This window comes from Microcebus murinus, chromosome 1 (assembly GCF_040939455.1).
Source record: "Microcebus murinus isolate Inina chromosome 1, M.murinus_Inina_mat1.0, whole genome shotgun sequence".
NCBI lineage: Eukaryota > Metazoa > Chordata > Mammalia > Primates > Cheirogaleidae > Microcebus > Microcebus murinus.
This window is the reverse complement of record NC_134104.1, coordinates 7,203,767-7,221,090: the sequence shown is the minus strand read 5'-3', so window position 1 is coordinate 7,221,090 and position 17,324 is coordinate 7,203,767. Positions and strand designations below refer to the sequence as shown.

Here is a 17,324-nt window from a genome sequence, read left to right as displayed (position 1 = left end):
GCTGGAGGAAATACCAAGACAACATTAGCTAGGTGGAAATGCCTTGCAGTCCTTGGGCAATGTCATCTAGTGCAGTGCATGCTCCAAATCAGAGTCTGATACAGACTGCAGTTTCTCCCCTAGCTGGGATCCACAGATCCAGGAATCAAGGGATGGAAAAGGGAGTGGCCTCACTCACTATTTTATCTAGTTATCCACTAATGACATTTTGCTTCCCATACCCTCAACTGTAGGCTCTGCTTTGGGTCTTAGTCCCAAATGTTTCCACCAGAAGATGCAACAATGATTCCACAGAACTGGAAGCTGCAGTTATCATCTGGCCACTTTGGGCATCTCATGCCTCTGAATCAACAGGCAAAGGAGGGGATTCGAATACTGGCTGGGGGGATTGATCCTAATTACCAAGGGGAAACTGGATTGCTACTGCACAATGGATGAAATAAAGAGTGTGTCTGGAATACAGGAGACCCTTTAGGGTATCTGTTAGTATTGCCAAGTCCTGCTATTAGAGTCAATGGGAAATTCCGAACCCAATTTCTACAGGACTGATAGCAAGCCAGACCTTTCAAGAATGAAGGTTTGGGTCATGCCAATACACAAAGAACCATGGGCAGAGGAGGAGTTCGCTGAGGGCAAAGGCAATGCAAAATGGGTTGTGGAAGAAGGTAGTTATAAATGTCAGCTATGATCATGTGAGTAGTTGCAGAAATGAGGGCTACAATAGTTGTGAGTATTTCTGTTTTCTTGGAATATATTTGTATATATATATTAAACAAAAAATTTTATTTTCTACTCTTATCATCTATTAATATATCTATTAATAAGACACAGTATAGTAAGACACAGTAATAATAATTAACTTTATATCTCAGTATTTAAGGCATAGAATAGCAAAGGATAAGACAAAATGTCACCCGAGGACTTTGCATCCTTTTCTGGGAAAAGAGTTAATGTGTTTTTGGTTGTGGACAGGATATTCGTGTCACATGGTGACACAAATTAGGACTTTGCTATTGTGTTTATTTGGAGATTAAGTATGTCTTAAGGAGACTGTGTGGTTGCCAAGTCGATAGGCAGTGGTCTGCGGTGGTCTTTCAGATAGATCAGCACGGCTTAGCTGTAGTCCTCAGTTCTTCGATCACTCAAGCACTTATCTGGACGTTGCTATGGAGGTAGTTTGTAGATGTGATTAAAGTCCATAATCAGTTGACTCGGACATTGGGGAGCTATTTTAGATAACCTGGATGGACCCTGGTCCTTAAAAGTAGGGCTGAAGCTTCTCTGAGAGAAGATAATCTGCCTGCGGACAGAAGCTCCAGCTTGTGCCCGAGAGTTCTAGTCTGCTCTAGAGCCTCCTCCACATTTCAGACTCCACTAGCAGGCTGCCCCAGCTACACAAACCAAGTCTTTGCAATAAATCTCTTACTGCATTTCTCCTACTGGCCTGCTTCCGAGTCTTGCGTCCGCCAGAGACTCTGCGGGTGGAAGTGAGCTGCAAGCACGGCTGGATCCAGGGAGACTCTCCAGACAGCTCCTTCCAATTTACAGAAAATAATGTGCTAATGACCACCTCGCTTATAAGGAACGCTTTTTGGTTGAGGCTCATGTAATGTTATGTGCATCACTTTGAAATTCCCAGAGTATGCTTTCTTGGCGAAAAGGGGACAGGGATTTCTCTGAGCAAATACGTTTGAGAAATGATGTTGAAGCGAATTTGCTATTTCAGGAATTTTTTTCATAGCCTTTAAAATGCTACTGGGCATGAGAAGTCCAAAAAAGAATAGAATATATAGGATAGAATAGAAAGGAGTGCAGTGTCTACCCATCTTCTTTGAATATGGAAAAAATTTCCCCCCTCTGGGTATTGCAACACTAGAATTACATGAGAGATATTAATATTTAGGAAACACTTATCCATATATCTATGGTCCATAGGTAAAATTATCTTATCTAAATCTTACCTTATGAGCTTGCCTTTTACTTCACTCATGGCAAATTATACTTAGACCATGGTCCTACTTACTAAAATATTTTATGATAAGAACAAAGAACCAAAAATTAAAGAGTGCTCCAAAATTATATTTGAAAGAAATTTCATGTACTAATCTCAGAAGGATACCCAGTAGACATAGAGTGTGCTGAATTTATTATTAGTTGCATATATTATTATTTTATACCCAGTAGAAACTAGAAATCTTCTAGTTTGCTTATTTAGGATTCATTGATAGAAACACGCGCACACACACACACATGCACGTGCACACAAGCACATTTTACAGTAGAAATTCAACTGATTTACAGATTACAACAGGTGGAAATTACCTGTTTTCTATTCAGGCACCTAATATTTATTTTAGAATCATCGTGCTTTTAAATTCTACTCTATAATTTTTCCAACAGTGAAGAAAGAAACTAAAGCTATGCTGTAACATTAAATATTTTAAATGGGTTTAATTTTAAGAGACAAAATTACAAAGCTCGAGAGACTTGGGTAGAATGTCTTATGATTATGTTGCCACCTTAGTATTTTCCAATTTTTGTCTGCTCAGTATATGTTTCTCTCGCTCGTTACTCTCTTCCAGCCAAAAATTTGGGGGAATTTATTTGGCTTTCTCATCATCCTTACTTTTACATTACTTCTAAAATTTTTTATTCTTCACTAGATATGACAAAGTCCATTTAAAGCAATATAAATATGTAATTTACAAGCTTCAGTAGTATCAAGAGATTGGTCACCAATTTCTTTATGCTATACTAAATATGCTGTATATATGCTCTGTTGTAGAATTAACTCAACAAGGATACTGTGAAATGACTAACTCCTTTCAGGAAATATGGTGCGTTTATTTGAAAGACCTTTTTTTATTTATAATATATCAGGGAATTCATAACTGGTGAGAAAATCTATTTTTTTTCCTACAGCTCTAACAAGATAGTTATGCTAGGGTGGTCTCAGGGCCTTAAGGGTATCTGTGTCCTGGGGCATTCTTATACAGTGGCCTGCATACAGCAGGCGCTATATAATGGTTTGTGAATGATGCTCCCTGTTCATTAATTTCCTTTAGCTCCTGTTGCCCACATGGGCTGCACTCAGGGCATGGGCTGTGCAGGGCTGGGAGGTAGCAGGTAGCTCTGAGGCTTCATGGGTTGGCTGGAAGCTCTCTCGAAGTTTCTGCAGCCTGCTGGGTTCCAGACTGAGCTCTGTCAACTGGCTGCATGTCCTGGGCAAGTCACTCTACTTGCTTGCCTTCATTTTCAAGGGCAGGCGCCATGTCCTATTTTTCTTTATCTCCCCAGTACCAAGATAGTTCCTGGTAAGGAAAATACAGCTGCTATTTTCTCCTTCACACGAGCAGAGAGTAGAGGGAGGGTGTGAAGGCCCCAACTAAGGCTCCCCCTTCATCCCACCCCTTCACGTCCCTCCTCCCTCCCCAGACAACACAATTGTGCGTCCCCGAGGAAGTGGGTTCTTTGGAGAGGGGGTGGTATTGCCGACTTTTCTTCACAATTGCTTTCTCAAAGTGGAAACTGGAATTTTAGCACGTTAAATCCACCATCCCTATTTTTCACAGACTGCCCATGGCTTGCAGCAGGGCTCACAGAACTGGGAAAAAAATATTTCCTTACAGTCCCGAGGTCACTGTGACTCCATCCTGCCTGAGTTCTCCAGTTGGGCCGTCAATTTCTGAAACTCCCTTCCCCGGCTCCAGTTTTAAGCATCTCCTCCAGGTAGACGTGGCCACGCCCCCTTCCTTTGGTACCTGGTCGCTGTACTTCCCATGACCTTCTATTCCCTCTGGGTCACCCTGGTGTGGTGATTTTCCTCAACGCTGTTTTTTTTATCACTTAAGAACCTCGAGAACTCAAAAAAGGCTCCCTATTGCTTATCACGCCAAATCTTATCTCCCTGGCCAGACACTGACTGATTTGGACTCCAGATCCTTCTCTTGCCTTCTCATTCGTTATTCGTGTCTTACCGTTATTTATAGGCTGGCAGGTAAGAGCAAGGGTTCTGGAGTCAGACGCTGCCCCTTGCTAACCGTGTGACCCCCAGGCAAGTTTCTTAATCTCTGGGGGCCTCAGTTTCCTCATCTGTAAAATGACAATAAAGCATTTGCTTCATAGGATTGTTTAAGGTGCTGCATAATTGTTTGTGGTGAGGATTTTAGGAGGTAACAGCAGCTCACACTTACACAGGGCTTACGTTAGGGCTATTCTTAGCATGTCTCTTACACTCTTGCTGCACAAAGATCATTGCTGTCACGCCCCTGCCCCACCTGCTCTGTCCCGTCTTTGCTGTCCTTTCCCCACAGCTGGCTTCACCGTCCTCGGGTTCGCTCTGACAGACTTCACTCAGCAACGATCCTTCCCTTGCCCTTTGACCCTGAGGACTTTCGTCCGAATTGTTGTGTCTGCCTTCACCCAGACAGCCTGCCGTGTTTTCTAGTATTAATATGTAGAATTGAGCTAAGCTCACGGTCACTATTTTTATGAAGACCTAAGTCCTAAGTATGATGCTCAGTTGATTAAAGGTGGTGAATTGACCTTTTTTTTTTTTTTTGATCAATTTAATGGCGTTTTTAAAGATTTGCATAGAGCAGAGTTAACGGCCACCATATCAGCTGCCACTTCTGGGAATTGCACTGCACAGATCTCGCCCGTTCGCTTGAAGGAAATTAAGCATCTGGTGCAGACTTCTCAATCTGGCTCTGCCACCAGCGTTCCTGGTATCTGTTAATAGAAAGAGGTGCTTCGTGGGTGCTTGGAAAAGAATCTTAACTTCACCAAGGAAAGGGTGGCATGGGGCCGGGAACACTACGCTGGACTGTGGCTCAGCCCATCTGGAGCCCGTGACATCTGCAGCTCAGAACACACTTGCACCTGCGGGTCAGGGACCCAGGAGTGTCGCCTTTTTCAGAAGAAGACAAAAATGTTTCTGGCCATTCTGCTTTTTTCCGTGCTAGAAAAAGAACATGTTTGATCTGTGACAGAGGTTTTATTTGAGCAGAAGCTATAAAGAAGCATCTACTGACACATGATGCTGACTGGGGTAGGATTTTGTCCTCAGCCAGCTCTTACCATGTAGAGAATTCTCAGAGAAGAAGGCCCTTTCCTCCAACCCATTGCTATGTTTTCTCAAAGTCAATGTTTCCATAAACCTGACATCTGAGCCTTCCCTGTTTCTAAGATTGTAAAGCTAGCTCTTCCAAACATAGCTGCTGCTTCCTAGAGAACTGTCTCTTCCCAGAAAATATGGAAAGAGAATATATCACAATTCTGGAGGTATTTTTCTTGTACTTTTTTTGTGTTTTTCCAATTTTATAGAATGAGCTTGTATTTTTTTGCAATGGAAAAATAATTCATATACTTTAAAAAGCTGCAACAGCATTGCTTCTGTTCATTAGTTCTCAGTTTTGAATTGACATCAGATAATCCTGGACTTGGGGAACTACTCTGGCTGCAGGGTGGATCCCAAAGTCTTTGGTGAGACTTTCAGGTCCCTGGGCTCTGGCCTCTTCCTCTCATATATTATTTTGTGCTTTAACACTCACCCTCTGTATCCAGACAATATGTCCCCAACTCCTATACCCTCTCTCCCTCCCCAGTGGGGTGTGTGCCCTTTGCTCAGCTCTTGCTTAACTCTGGAACATCCCCTTCCTCCCTCTGCCTCTCTACACCTGACCCATCTGTCAAAGCTCATGAGCACCCGGGGCCAGCCACGCACAGCTCTTTCTTCTCCCAATTGTGACCGCCCTCATTATCTGCCACAATAGTAGACTCAGAATGCATTTGAACCAACATTTTAACAGCTCTTTGCAGTCCTCAGAGCATGTTCACATCTATTTCTGCACCTCAGGGTCATGTAAGTGCTGGGTGGGATCCTGCCTTTATTTAAAATTTGGACATTTTGCTCATCGTAAGATTTTTTACATTCATTTTAATTTTTAAAGATGTTGCGTTAAATTAGCATGTGTCTCAAGAACACAGATCCCTGAGTTTTGGGCAGCCCTGTTACATTTTTGCATGCTAGTCCCACCCCTGCTTCATTTAACATTTACAACAGTCCCGCCAGGTGTGCATGGGTGGTCTCGCAGGCCTATTGCACGGAGCAATGAAATTCATCTCTGTCACGTGATTCCAAGCTTTGGGAGGGCAGCTCTGTGGTTCACGCTCCCCTAGCCTTCCCGGGTCAACATGCTGATGTTCCTTTGCTCCAGGTGGTGGCAAAGAGATCGGGGGAGAGGTTTGTTATCCAGCCAATGTAGGGAGGATGGATTTGTGAAAAGTCCAGGCACTACCCCCGTCGCGTGTGCGAGTACGGCCCCCTGTACACCCCACCGTACATCCAGGGAGCAGATTGTCTCTGCGTTAGAAATTTCGTGCTCCTTTGCTGGGAGGGGCACAGAGGCTGTCAGGTAGAGAGAAATGTGGCTGAGAATAAACCAGCTGGTGGAGCCGAGTGAGTTCAAAGACTGGACGGGCCCACGAGCTTCTGTCGCAAAGGATGCTGGGTGTGGGATGAGGCTAGTTTTGCTCCGGAAGAACACCTGCTGACCATCCTGAGATGACCACGACCTTGGAAGGCTCGTCTGTACCATCACGTGGCACCAAGCTGAACTTTTTGGAGGCACAAATGAAACTGAATATACTTAAAATCTACCCTTGAAATAAAAACGTAGCAGGATTGCCTTTGAAGGTGAGTCCATTAGATGGAGTGTGGTTCAGGTGGGCTCGAGACTGGATTCGCATCTTACCCCGGGACGTGGAGACTTTCCGTGGTGTCACATTGCACAGATGGGGGCAATGGTGTCGGGTCTGGAGGGATTCTCTATTGCCTACTTTTCCTTTATTGGTCTGGGGTCATTCTGCCTGTTTGAGCTTTGGAGATAAAGCATGGGCAAGAATTAGCACCTTGAAAGTATAAGATAAAGAAAGAATGTGGATAATATTCAGCAATAAAAAAGACACTTAATTATTAAGCCACAAAAAGACATGGAGGAACCCTAAATGCACATTGCCAAGGGCAGGAAGCCAGCCAGTCGGAAAAGGCTGCACGCTCTACGGCTCCAACTGTTCTGGAAAAGGCAAAACCATGCACATAGTGCGGCGCTCCGTGGTTGCCAGGGGTGTGGGGAGAGGGAGGAAGTGACGAAGAGGTGAAACACAGGATTTTGAGCACAGCCAAACTATTTTGCCTGATCCTGTACTGGCGGATATATAACATCATGCATTTGTCAAAGCCCTCAGAATGCACAACACAGAGTAAACCCTAATGTACACCGTGGACTTCAGCTGACAATAATAGATCAATATCGGTTCATCAATGGTGTTACCACTGTAGCAAATGTTCTGCATGAAACCAAGATGCGAATAACAGGTGTAAGTGTGTGTGTGCACGCGTCTAGTGGGCGTAATAGGGAAGTTCTCTGGACTTTCTATTCAAAGTCCATGCAAACCTAAACCTCTTCTAAAAAATAAAGGCTATTAATGAGAAAGAAAGAAAGACAGAAAGAATGAAAGGAAGAAAGACATAATAACTAACGTGGCATCTAGTTGCCTCGTCTTCCAACGAAGGGCCTTAGCTCTAAACATCGTGTTGGGAAGTGGAAACCCAAGCTGGGACGGGGTGGGGGCGGCTCCTTTCGCTCCGAGTGTGTCTCACAGCCACGGCCACTGCTCCCGGTGCACAGGCCCGAACATCCGAATCCTCTCCCCCCCACCCCCACCCTGCACAGTCAGATGGGGCCATCAACAACGTGAGTCATGACAGAAGCTTCTTGCCGTGGAGACTGTTCCGCTGGGGATATCAAGTCTGATCCCTTTCTTTCGCAGAGCATATGAGCTCCCTCGGTCGTGCGACAAATATTTTCTTGTACCAGCGTGATCCGAGCCTTGGCAGAGGCTGGGGTGAGGGCGCAGTGATGGGGAAGTGTTCTCGGAGTTTGGCGACGTTAGGCTTAGAAAGAAGGCGAGCATTTTACATCCTCGACACAGGAGCCCTGGGAGGCGACTCTTCCTGCCTTAGGCAGGGCCAGGATTTACTGCCAGCGACAAACAGGCAACTGGTACTTATGGAGGGACTCGCCGTCTTAAAGGCACTCATGGCCACGGCAACAGTGATGAAAGTTACAGTGGTAAGGAACGTGCGGGCAGCGACATCCCGTTAATGTTTACCCCAAGCCAGGCTCTGATCTAAGCACTTTGCAAACATAAACTTACTCCATCCTTACAGCAGAGGTGGGGTCTGTCATTGTCCTATTCCACAGATGAGAAAACTGATGTTAGAAAGACTGAGTAACTTGGATAAGATTGCAGAGTCAGTAAGAAGCAGAACGGAATTCAGTTCCAGTCTTCCAGCTCAAGATCCTGCGGCTTTCCCCCACCACACAGCCTCTGATCACCCCCTGGGAACAGCTGGCCGTTGCAAGCCCAGCTCTGTCCCTGTCCTGGGGGCAGAGAGCAAACAGCTTTTTCCTCGAAATACCTACAAATACTGCATACATGCACACATACATACATGCATGCATGCATACATGCTGTAGTAGGCTGAACAGCATCCTCTCAAAGCTGTCCATGTCCTAATCCTCAGAGTCTGTGAATACATTACTTTACATGGCAAAAGGGACTTTGCAGATGTGATTAAGTCGATAACCTTGAGATGGGGAGATGACCTTGGACCATCCAGGTGGGCCCAGTAGAATCACAGAGGGCCTGATAAGAGCAAGGCAGGAGGGTCAGAAAGAGAGAGAGAGAGAGGAGGGAGAGATAGAGAGAGAGAGAGAGTGAAGGAGGGAGGGAGAGAAAGATAGAGAGAGAGGGAGGGAGGGAAGGAGAGAGAGAGACTGAGACTGAGGGTTAGAGAAGGCAGAGGCAGAAGTGGGAGTGATGTGCCTCATGAACCAAGGAGTGCAGGTGGCCTCTAAGAGCAGGAAAAGGCAAGGGAAAGGATTGTCCCCGAGAACCAGAAGGAAAGCAGCCTTACCAACACCTTGATTTTAGGACTTCTGATCTCCAAAACTAGAAGAGACAAAATTGGTGTTGCTTTAAGCCACTAAATCTAAGGTGATTTGTTATAGCAGCAACAAGAAGCTGATACACATACATAATCTCTACACACACAGCATGCACACCCCTACGTAGCACCTGTGCACCCACAGACACACCCTAGGTGTGCACCCCTCCTCTGGGGCTTGGTGGCTGTGGCCTCTCAGTGCTCTTTGTCCTTCCTCTCGGGGCCGGGTCCCTGGTGGGGCTTGTCTGTATTCACGGCTATAACTCACCAAGAGGGGCCCTAACTTGTTCTCCAGCCCCTTTATTCATTTGCAGCTCACACCCCAACATATGCGACAGACACTCTGAGTGTTCTGAACTTCATCGGGGTTGGCAGAGGGTGGCCCTGCTGGGAAGCCGGACGCCCTCCTGTCTGGTCCTCTCCTCTGCCATGCCCGCCTAAGCGTGGAGTTTGATATTCATCTATAGCCAGGGCTGCTCAGGACGGACTGGACTGTGTCTGTTGTCCTGGTGTAAATATTACAAGCTCCCTCTTTCAGTCTGAAACGTGACCTGGTTTGGACGGCAAATTATGTGGTTGTCCCATCTCAGCTCACCTCTCAATGGCCTGCACTTGACACAGTCCCCGAAGATTTTAAATTCCAAACTGGCTTCCTCCTGCCACCTGGGCCATGCCTGATACCACCTCCCTGAATCACAGAATGGCCTCTATTTTATAGAGGAGGATGCTGAGTTCTGAAGAGGTTAAGATCACCCAGACGCCAGTGCCAAAGCAGGCCTTGAGCTCAAGAAGCCTGACTTAATCCATTGCAGTTTCCACAAGAAGAGTCTGCCACGTTGAGTCACAGGGCATGGCGCACGCTGGCGGGAGTGTGGGCTCAACAGAACCCAACCACGGGGGACGACGAGTATCATAGAAACATTGGTGTGCCCCGCCGGGCCTGACACCCGCATGCTTGGCTTCCTGTAGCCTCGTGTCTGAGGATGCCGTTTTCCTGCTCAACAGTCTTTGCTATTGATATGAGCTGAATGTTTGTTTTCCCCCCAAATTCACATGTCAAAGCTCTAACCCCCAGGGTGGCTGCATTTGGAGATGGGGCCTCTAAGGAGGTAGTTAAGATTACATGAAGGCCGGGCGTGGTGGCTCACACCTGCAATCCTAGCACTCTGGGAGGCCAAGGCGGGCTGATTGCTTGAGGTCAGGAGTTCGAAACCAGCCTGAGCAAGAGTGAGACCCCCATGTCTACTATAAATAGAAAGAAATTAATTGGCCAACTAATATATGTAGAAAAAAATTAGCTGGGCATGGTGGCGCATGCCTATAGTCCCAGCTACTGGGGAGGCTGAGGCAGGAGGATCGCTTGAGCCCAGGAGTTTGAGGTTGCTGTGAGCTAGGCTGATGCCATGGCACTCACTCTAGCCTGGGCAACAGAGTGAGACTCTGTCTCAAAAAAAAAAAAAAAAAAAAGATTACATGAAGTCACAGGGTGGGGCTCTGACTGGTAGGATTAGTGTCCTTTAAGAAAAGACACCACAGAGCTCGCTAGCTCATTCTCTGCCTCTGCACATGCGTCAACGAAAGGCCAGGCGAAGGCACAGCAGGAAGGCGGCTGTCTGCAAGCCAGGAGGAGAGCCCTCACCAGAAACAACTGACTGACATTTTGAACTTGGACTTCCATCCCCCAGAACCCAGAAAATAAATGCTTGTTGTTCCAGCCACTCAGTCTGGGGTATAGTGTTCTAGTAGTGTGAGCTGACACATACAGCTGCCTCCCACTGAGTCCACACCTTTATGACATTTAAGCCCCTCAATATGTACCCTCTTCCTTTCCTGAGATCTCTGAGCATAAACCATTGGCCACTCACTCCATAGGGCAGCAATTTCTCTAAACTGTGCATCTGGCTGCATGATTCTTGCTGACCTTTGGTGGCCCTCCAGCCTAAGCCACCCCTCCCAGCTCCACAAGTTAAACTTCTGCCCCGGGCTCAGGCCCAGCTGGAAGACTGCTTTGTTCACAGACCTTCCCCCACCCTCAGCCAGACTGGTCCTTCTGCCTCTGGTGCTAGAGCAAGTTGGGGCTTCACTAAGGCCATGTGTATTGGTTTTACAGTGTCCCCCCCAAATTCATGTCCACCTAGAACCTAAAAATGCTCATTTATTCAGAAATAGAATCTTTGCAGATGTAATTAAGTTAATTATCTTGAGATGAGGTCATCCTGGATTTATTATGCATCCTAAATCCAGTGACTGGTGTCCTTATGAGAAGACATGACGCAGAGATACGGGGTAGAAGGTCTTGTGAAGATGGAGTCAGAGACTCCATCAGTGCTGCACCCACAAGCCAACAACACTAAGGACTTCCAGAGGCTTCAAGAGGCAAGGAAGGACACTAGGATCCTCTGCTAGAGTTTTTGGATGGAGCATGGCCCTGCCAGCACCTTGATTTTGGACATTTGGCATATACAACTATGACAGCATAAATTTCTGTTGTTTTCAGCCACCAAGTTTGTGATAATTTGTTATGGCAGCCCTGGGAAACCAAGACCCATGTATTATGGGTATCTGATTTCATACCTGTCCTTCGGGAGAGGTACCTTATCCTAGCTCCGGACACCCAGGGAACTTGCAAACCATCACACTGTGCTGAATCAAAGTGGGTGCTCCCGGGCTGCTCTCTGTCACCACCCACCTACACAGGGGCCCAGCGGTGGTGTCTGTGCTCCACAGCATGGAGCGTGTGCCTGCCTGGCTCCGGGCATGTGCAAGCTGCTGGCAGAGCTGGATGTTAAAATTCCCAACCAGCACCCCAGTTTCTCCATCTGCTTGTTATGACTTGTCTCTTAGAAATGCTCTTGGGATTCTCATAAGATGGTTCTTCTAGGAGAATTTAATATTTTCCTCCAGAAACTGTTTCTTAGCTCTTCTATGACCCAGATCCCCAGAGGATGGGTGGCTCTGAGCATAGTTTGGGGACTGTCACACAGATGTGTCTCCTAAGAGCCCCCAAGCTTGTATCTGCCTGCTTTTGAGAGCAGGTGTCCTAAATCTCACTGGAGGAGAAGGGGAGGCACCTCAGGTGACAGCAGAACCAGGGGGCGGCACAGAGCTGGCAGGAGCAGGTTCATGTGTGAGCAGTGTTTCCCAAGATTTTCAGAGGCTGAGGTCCAGCTTGGGCACATGTGCGTGAGAACTGGTGGATTCAGGTTGCCACTGTTGATGTGAATCAGTGTGTACCCAAGAGTGGAGAGGACCAGGACAACTGTCATGACAAGTGAATTCTGAGCATTATAGAAAATGCTCACAACTCATTTAAGAGGAGATTTTAGATGAGCACTAAGTTGAAGGAAAGCTACTCTGTTCCTAAGTAAACCATGTGGCGGTTTCCAAAGGCTTATCATTATCCTCTCATAATTAACGGGTGTTCACGTCTCAAAGTCTGGGAATGACTGTACATGCATATTGCATCCTTGGTGTGTTGGGTTTTCATCATTGATACGTGTTATTTATATGTCATGAATGTAGTATAACAAGTGTATTAGTCAGGACATACTATTAGCAAATAACAACAACACTTGCCCTGCATTGAGTGTTTGCTCTCCGAGAGACAATCACAGTATCTTACAGACATTATTTCTTTTACTCTCCAAAACAAGTCTTTGAGGAATGTTTGTCCATTTCACAGGAGAAGAAACTGGGGATCAGAACGGTGGTGCCGTGGTCTGCATGTCTGTGTCCTTCCCCAGTTCACACATTGAAATTCTCACCCACAAGGTGATGGTAATAGGAGGCGGGACTTTGGGGAGATGATTGGCTTATGAGAGAGGAGCCCCATGAATGTGATTAGCGTCCTCATGACACAGGCCTAAGGGAGCCCATTTGCCCTTCCACTACGTGAGGACACAGTGAGCCCGAGAGCCGGCCCTCGCCAGGCACAGAATCTGCCTTGCCCTTGGATTTCCCAGCCTCCAGAACTGCGAGCAAAACATTTCTGTTGCTTATCAGTTACCTGGTCTAAGGTACTTTGTTATAGCAGCCTGAACAGGCTAAGACCTGGTGAGCCCTGGCATGGTCCCACGACCCTTTCCAGCCCAGCCCTCCAAGAGGTCGGTACTAACCAGCTGAAGTTGGTGTTGACATAGAGGTTGGAGCCTTGTGGCCCTCCCGGTGATATGATGCTCCCCACTTTGGTGATAGGATGCTGGCCCATCAGCTACTTAAACCGGAAGTCTGATCTGCCACAGGAGGAAGAGGTAGGGCAGAATGTATTCCCGAAGGGTGCCCAGCACTCAGGTGGACCAAGTCAGAGGAGTTGGCACCTGGACCCGACATGATCCTTCCTGTTGGAGCATCCGCTTGGAGCATCAGGCTCCGGTCACTGTCACCTGCCCCACACTGTGGCTGCACAATGGGCCAACGGTAACGAGTGCAGCTGCCCCAACGGTGGGGCCTCCAAGGCCACAGGCACAACTTGGTGTCACTTTTCCACCCTCAGCTCCGCCTGGCTAGTGCCACCTGTTGTCCTACCGTGGAAGAGAGCCACAGTGAGATTAAACAGAGTTTGGTTTGTGAATCTGCTACTCACTAGTGTTGTGGCCCCAGGCATCTCATCTAATTTCTCTGAGTCACGGAATCTTCATTTTACAATGGGGCTATTGTCAGGCTTAGACCTGACAATATTCATAAAGTTCCTAACGTACATCTTGGCAGAAAACAGGGACTCAGTCAACGCTGGGTTAAGGTTTCAGCTGTGATTGCTTAGAGGTATTTTCCTCTGTGTCTACATTTTATTTTTCCAGGTAGACAGTAAATTCCTTAAAAGCAGGACATCCCTCAGAGCGCCTCCCAGAGATCGCTTCGCACACAGTAAGACCTAATCAATATATTCCCTGAGTCATGGTTGACGTCATTTATTTTTAAATTGGGTCTCATTTGACTTGGATTCTGTTCCCTTTTGTCCTCTGTCTTGAATCCAGGCCTGCATCTCAGAAAATGGTGTAAAAAACAACAAATGAACACAGGGCTAGGACTTCAACATCTCTCCTAGCCTGTGTATGAAGCTAATTATCTGGAGTTGTACAAAACTCACTTGGGAGACTTCCTAGGAAGAGCTGAGCCTGGAAGGAACTCAAGGTGGAGGGGGTTGAACAGCACGACAGCTTCACATTCTGCACGGAGACCAGCATCCCTGGGCAAGTGACTCCCTGTGACATCTATGGGGAGACAGGCCAGGGGCACACGTACCCTTCCTTTAAAGGGGGCTTTCTAAAACATGCAGCCCATCTTCACATTGGGGCATACCAAAGAAAGTCAAGAAACTTTATTTTCTCCCAAAAGAAGGAGATGGCTTCTGGCAGCCTTCTCCATTCTGGAAATTTTGGTGTCATATCCAAGAAGATGTGTCTGCAGCTCTGTCTTGGAACCTTCAAATAAATACACGAGCATATCTGTTTGGGAATTTGCAGGGAATTTTAATGGACACAGTCATTCTGGGAAAAAGCAGAGAAGGTGGTGCTAACACCCATGGGAATCTAATACTGATTATTTTTTGAAAGCATAAGGGGATTGGCCCAAGGAAAAATCAGCATACGGATCTGAAATGGAGTTAGAAAGAACTGGAAGAGGAACTATGAGAAATAGTAATTAAAGCTACAAGTTTGAGACCAGTCGAGGGAAGGTCGGAAATGTTTTCCTCAAGGTCATGGTTCCATCAGCAGTGACTTTAATTAAGAATAATGGGGTTGGAGAACCTCTACTCACAACCCTACGTCGTCATCCCAGGTGGGGAGACAGCTTCTTCAAGGCCGCGGACCGAAAGCTGATGTGCCCGTGGTCTGGCTTTCCTATTTCTCAAGTGCCAGTCCCGAGCGAACACCAGAAGTTGAGGAGGAAGATATGTTATTGCTCAAGGCATTTGCCCACGCAGTTTTAATACCATTCGGTGATTATTGATCACTTAATGAAGCTGTTCATGGATTTCCAGTTTTCCTCCAGAGTTCTGCATTAATTTTAGACAAATAATGTTCATCAAAGTACTTTTCATTCTTGCTTTGGTGATAGGTGAATTTATGAAGATTTTACATGGCTTGGGCCCAATTCCGGTAGCTGGCCATGGAACAGGAAGCTTCTTCTTCTTTTTTTTTTTTTTCAATATTTTTGATACAATATAGAATGTTTGCTTTAATTTGCTTTGGGAGTGGTTATTAATATAACTCAACAATGTACTGATTATAATGTCAACCTTTCTTATTCTTATCTCCACATTTGCTCAGCGTACTTCCTATAATGTGACCAATGCACCTGTGATAGATTTTAGAAATGGTCACTTTCTTCTATCACCCCTCCCTATATTCCTGACCTGTGCAATGTGACTTTACAGATTTGTTTGATAAGAGATAGTTCTGCTGCCCTTCTCCTTGAGTCTGGGTGGACACTGAGATTTGCTTTGACCAGTAAAATGTGGCAGAAGTGAAGGTGTGCCAGTTCTCTTCCTTTCTCAGAAATCTGGCCAGGTATCATGTGAATGAGCCCCAGATGGAGGATGAGAGGACCCTGCTGGAGGATGAGAGGCCATGTGGAGCAGAGACAAGCCACCCCAGTCAGCACCAGCTAACCTGGACATATGTGTGGGTCCTGCCAAGACTAGAAGAATCAACCAGAGAGTCCAACTCAAATTGCCGACCATTGAACCATTAACTTCTGGGATGGGTTGTTATACAGCAAAAGTAACTAGTACAGTACCTAAGAAGGCCTTTTCTGTTAATTTATCAAGAGCCCCTTTATGAAAAAGATGACCCTTGTCGTAGAGTTATTATCAAAAAGAGTGAAGCTTCTTCACCACCTCCAAGAAAATCATGAAGTTACCCCAACCTTTGCTTGCTACTTATGCAGCCAATCCCAGCCTCTTCCTCCCTGGTCTCCTGCCTCTCACTTCTCAGTCTTCCTTGTACCTAGGCATAGCCAGGGGGCATAAATTTAAGTTGGTCAAGAAGTCTCTCTCTCTCTCCCTCTGCACACACACCAAGGAAAGGCCACATGAGCACAGAGCAAGAAGGTGGTCATCTGTGAGCCAGAAAAAGAGCCCTTATCAGAACCTGACCAGACTGGCAGCCTGATCTTGAACTTCCATCCCCCAGAGCTATGAGAAAATAGATTTCTGTTGTTGGCAAAGATGAAAAAAATGGGTGGCATTTTTGGACAGCTGAATCAATAACAATCACTCCTACCACCAATTGCATATTATGTGAGAAACGCATACTCCTCCCTGTGGTTTAATCCACTGTTCATCAGTGTCTCTGTTATTCATAGCCTAAGGCCTTCCTCCATCATGCAGGTGGATATAACTCTTCTGTGGGTGAAAGCTTGAGGCGTCTTGGGGTCCCTTTGGGCACATATGCATTAGTCTGTGGTCTGAGTGGTAGATGGCTCTAAACGCCAATGGCTCTAAACTCCTGATAGCACTTGTGAATTCAAAGGTCACTGTCCACCCAGGTGCCTGAGTGATGGGGTAGGGGATGGGCTGAAGAGCAAAGCAGGGTGGACAAGGACCATCCTGAGCTTCCAATGAGCCTGAAATGGAGAAAAGTCTGGTCTCAACTGTGACCAGTCTAGTCTTTCCATCTCTGATGGATCAGACTCACATGGTTTGAGGAGCTGGTCCTTCCAAGGTTAGGTTAAACATGTCACCCCCACATCTAAAGACTCTATTACAGACTGGGCGTGGAGGCTTATACCTGTAATCCTAGCATTCTGGGAGGCCGAGGTGGGTGGATTATTTAAGCTCAGGAGTTCAAGACCAGCCTGAGCAAGAGCGAGCCCCCATTTCTACTAAAAATAGAAATTATCTGGACAACTAAAAATATATATAGAAAAAATTAGCCAGGCATGGTGGTGCATGCCTGTAGTCCCAGCTACTCAGGAGGCTGAGACAGGAAGATTGCTTGAGCCCAGGACTTTGAGGTTGCTGTGAGCTAGGCTGACACCATGGGCACTCTAGCCAGGGCAACAGAGTAAGACTCTGTCTCAAAACAAAACAAAACAAAACAAAACAAAACAAACAACAGACTCTATTGCATTTGAAATCAGAATTTTTCTTTCAAGGTTGCAACTCCTTGAATTGTGACTAGGAGATATATCTTGTTCAGCTTCGGCTGCATCATGGAGAAGATCTGAATTCCTTAGATGTTCTTATCAAAGGAAGATGAAAGGAAATAGGAGAAGCAGGAAGGAAGAAGGGGTGTCTGCCTGCTATTTAATGCCACACAAAACTGAACAACAACAGTACCTAGCATTTATTGTCACCCTCTTTTTGTCA

At 46.3% G+C, this 17,324-nt stretch overlaps 1 protein-coding gene and 1 long non-coding RNA gene across 3 annotated transcripts in view; one reads left to right on the top strand and one right to left on the bottom strand.

Annotated features, from left to right (window-relative positions):
* KCNJ6 (potassium inwardly rectifying channel subfamily J member 6) overlaps positions 1 to 17,324 on the bottom strand; it is a 274,104-nt gene that overhangs the window by 141,093 nt on the left and 115,687 nt on the right. The window lies entirely within an intron of this gene.
* Positions 1 to 17,324, top strand: part of LOC105881286 (uncharacterized) — a 32,958-nt gene that overhangs the window by 6,501 nt on the left and 9,133 nt on the right. The window contains exon 2 of the long non-coding RNA XR_002222938.2: positions 2,786 to 2,837. This is a non-coding gene — a long non-coding RNA (uncharacterized LOC105881286). The remainder of the gene's footprint in view (positions 1 to 2,785; positions 2,838 to 17,324) is intronic.